General features: G+C 38.8%; 1 pseudogene across 1 annotated transcript; it reads right to left on the reverse strand.

Moving 5' to 3' along the window:
* Window positions 1-206: 206 nt before the first annotated feature.
* Window positions 207-2,371, reverse strand: LOC143597295 (cell division cycle 20.2, cofactor of APC complex-like; annotated as a pseudogene). The gene is made up of 5 exons (XR_013146869.1): window positions 2,243-2,371; window positions 1,506-1,772; window positions 1,140-1,409; window positions 474-1,056; window positions 207-380 (listed from the first exon to the last, which is right to left on the reverse strand). The product of XR_013146869.1 is annotated as a cell division cycle 20.2, cofactor of APC complex-like (transcript).
* Window positions 2,372-4,218: the final 1,847 nt, after the last annotated feature.

The raw sequence follows: 4,218 nt of genomic DNA on the forward strand, positions 1-4,218 counted from the left end.
CATTAACACTTCAAACAATAACATATAATAAAAGAATGAAAATAGAAAACCAGAAGTAGTTTTATGTATCATGTTTAAAGCACTACATACCATATACACAGATTTATCCTAGTTTCTAAATTTGCTTTTATTTGCCAACCGTTTACAAAAATATTGGGCATTAAGAACCCATCCATCGGACAAGAATAAATCTATAAAGACCGATTACAATCTTCTAACCCGTTTAGAGTGTATCACCGTATACGAATCACATGAGCAAATGGCTCCGGAACAGCTTTTCGGGTAGCCTTAGCAGCTGCCACTTCCGGGCTCCCAAAAACATTCCAAAACTTCAGCGTCTCATCTCCTGCAGCTGATGCAACCGTACAGCCATCCGGGCTCTGCAAACATATCAAATCACAGTTAATTAAACATCAATATTTAACTTCAAAAACAGATATAATAATTACAGTATCAGTTTTAACTAACTATACCTGCACCATGTAAAGAACTCTGGACGTATGCCCGGTAAGCTCCGCCATATTAACCATTGACGGATACTTCCACAAAGTCAACTGGTATTGACTAAACCCATGTGAGCTCAACAGCTCCCGCTCATTCTGGTTCCACAAAAGCGCGCACACCTGGGACCCCCGTGTCCATTGAATTCAAGCAAGCACCCGTGTGCGTGTTCCAAAATTTTATACACTGGTCACTACCACCACCACCCGAAGCAAGAAGATTCCCCTGAAACGGGCACCACGCAAGCGCTTTTACTGCCGCCGTGTGGTCCTCCAGTCGGTGAAGCCATCTAGTCGGTTAGTTAACCGAAGCAGCTGATCGGTCCCAAATGTGCAGGAGGTTGTCATTGCCCCCGCTAGCTAGCTGTTGACCCGAAGTTGACCATTTTAAGCCGCAAACCTCTTGGCGGTGACCCGAGTACGTTTCCACTATGTGTGATCTTACTCTCACATCGTTGTTCATGATCCGACCATCCATTCCTCCCGTTGTGAGTAAGTGGCTGTTCCAGTCCATTGATCCGACTCGAGACTGATGGCAACCTCTCAATGTTCTTGACTGTTTGTTTAAAAAGGTAATAAAATTTAGAAAACAATCATAAAAGAGATTAAAATCATAAAAGTTTTATAAAAGTACCATACCAGTTTATTACAAGTTGAATCCCAGAGTTGGACGTCAGAACTGTTTAGACCGACTGAGATGTGGCGGCCGTCTGGGGCCCACTTAACACTCGTCACGGGGCCCGCTTCGTCATCTACAGTAACGAGTTCTGATGCGTTACCATCTGCAGCATTCCGTAGATACACTGTATGTCCCGAGGCAATGGCAAGAACATTGGCACTTCCCCAATCTAACAGATTCAAGTAGTAATCGTCTTGAATACCGGGTGCATCAAGTGTTCTTTCAGAAGTCTGCATGTAATTGTAATCAAAGGAGAAAACATTGTTAGGACGGTTTTAAACACAAAAGGTTGAATATAATTAAGAATGGATCTTGTGGATGATTACATGAGGGATGTATCTACGGGCTTTTGCAGGTTTCGCCTGCTGGATTGAAGATGAGTCGGTTTGAAGCGCTTGTGTTGGTGTAGGGGGCTTGTTCCTGAAGGCTAGGATCCTGGTTCTGTTAATGTTGAGGCTTTCTGCTAACTGCTTCCTGTAGGCTTCCTTAGATGGCGAGGTACCTGCAATCGGATTCTCCTTACCTTTATAGGTGAGCATGTAATGTGCGTAATCGAAGTCCATGGCTGATCTATTAGGTATAAATCGGTCCAGCTACAAATAAACAAAAAAAACCCTTAGTCAGTAATCGATTGATCAACGAAACAATTAAACCCATAATTCGGTAACTAAATCATTAATTAAAACAAAAAGAAAAAAAAACCTTGAATTCAGTAATTGAATGACTAAAATTAACCAAAAAAAAAACCCTCTAACTCAGTAATTATATCATCAAATAAACAATAGAAACCCTAACTCGGTAATTATATCATCAAATAAACAATAAAAACCCTTATTCAGTAATTAAATCACCAAACCAAAAAAAACCCCTTAGTTAGTAATTGAATAATCAAATAAAAACTAATTCAGTAATTAAATCATAAAAAAAAACCCTAATTCAATAACTGAATTATCAAATAAAAACAAAAGAAACCCTAATTCAGTAACTGAATCATCAAGCAAAAGCCTGATTGATGAAAACAAATATATAACAGAAATAATAAAGAGAAGAATTGAGTAGTCACGTTTTGTCGATTGGATTTTCTTTGAAGGAATATGCGTCGTGATCCTGCATCCATGACGTTAGTACCAATAACAGATAGATATATGTATACGTATAATAATAATAATAATAATAATAATAATAATAATAATAATAAGTAATTAAGAGAAGAAATCAATAATAAGATTGATAAAACCGTGATGAATTGGAAGAACGTAAGAGCAATTGCGTTTTGAATGGATGGCTATTTAAGGGCGACATATAACCAAACGGCTAGTGATTTTATATTTCTAGTTGAGACTTACTTTTCCTATTTGCCTCCGGTATAGTTACCGACTTACCGCAAAATCAACTTCTAAATGATACACTTGACTTGAGCACTTGTGGTTTGAAGACGCGTAAAATTAAGTTTCTCGGGCCGGCCTAACAGAACCAGTAAATAAAGTTAAAGTGAAGGGCGGTATAGTCTTTTCACTTTTAAAATACATGGTCTATTTATTTACCGAGTTCACACACTATGTGTCATATCTCGTTTCTTTTTTTATAGGATACATTACTTATTACCTTCTCCATCTCCTTCACTTTCACTTCAGTCACCACCTCCAACAATCATCGTCTCGACCTCCACCAATGCACCACCATCAGCCTCGCCTCCAATCGGCTCACCCTCAACACCACTGACAACCCTTGTAACCACCGACCTTTCACTCCTCATCACCACTGACAACCCTTGTAACCATCGACCTCTCACTCCTCATCACCACCTCCAATCTGCGTGTCCACTCCACTACCAATCCACCTCCTCACCACCACCGTCCCCAATAAACACCGATCCGACCAACATGGAGTTCAATGTTAACACGGTACTCCGATCGATTAGTTTTTTTTTTTGATAAATATGAAATTATTCGATTTGGTTCGTTTTCTATAAATAATCGAACTGGTTTTTTTGCAGCCGGTGCACGTTTCACGGACTAGGCGACTCACTTGACGGTGCACGTCATGCGTTGGCATATCCACATAAAATTTATGGTTCTCCGGAACACTCGAGTTTCGTAATAATAGTGTATTGTTATACAGACAAAATTGTTATAACTATACAAAGTTACAAATGCCGTTCTCGCCCCTACTAGTCCCCTCTCCACCAAGACTACATAGTATCGGCAACCACAGACCACCTCCGGCTGACCACAGATGTATCCGTATGATTTTGATTTTAATGAAAAAGAGAAGCTTGTGTATGAACTTGGTCACTACATTACTAATGTGAAAGAAGCCAAGCGGTTTTGCGAACTTGAATGGGGTAAGTGATCTTGCCAAAATGATGGTGAAAACGAGATTACATGTTGATTATAAGTTATCATTAGTTTTGTCGGTTGCAACAATAAGTGTTGAAAGATGTTTTCTTCAATGAAGAATGTAAATACGGATTTGTATAATAGGACGGGTGATTGATACATGAACGATCTTGTATATATTACATTGAAAGAGAATTCCTCCAACAAGTTTCGGTCGAAGATGTAATGCAACGATTACAAAATATGAAGACTCATAGGGAACAATTCGTAAAGACAATTTTATTTATATCATGTGTTTTTTTAATTCATAAGAACGGTGTCTTTTATTTTTAATTATTTTATCGTTTTTTTATTATGTAATGAACTTTTCCCGAACTATCGAGCCGAGCCGAAATTTTTATATCAGACCCCGTGAAATTGAAACATCTATAAGTGGTGTACCACCTGAAAAAAATTCATGGATCCGCCACTAATGTCTTGATGGGATTGTCGTTTTTTCATCGTCATCGGTTAAACTACCCGTTAGAGTGGCCTCCACGACGTAAGCGGCAAACAACGATTTTGTAAATAAGATTTACGCATTATTATCATGTTATGTTTGGTTTTTTTGGATGATTATTGTCACACCCCAGACCACGGCCTAGGCGTGAGACGCTTATGTTGGTACCACATTTGTAAATAAATCAGAGTTGGCGGATTA

This window comes from Bidens hawaiensis, unplaced genomic scaffold (assembly GCF_021521415.1).
Source record: "Bidens hawaiensis isolate Kalapana, Puna unplaced genomic scaffold, B.hawaiensis_p1.1 tig00048064_1, whole genome shotgun sequence".
In the NCBI taxonomy this organism is placed as follows: domain Eukaryota; kingdom Viridiplantae; phylum Streptophyta; class Magnoliopsida; order Asterales; family Asteraceae; genus Bidens; species Bidens hawaiensis.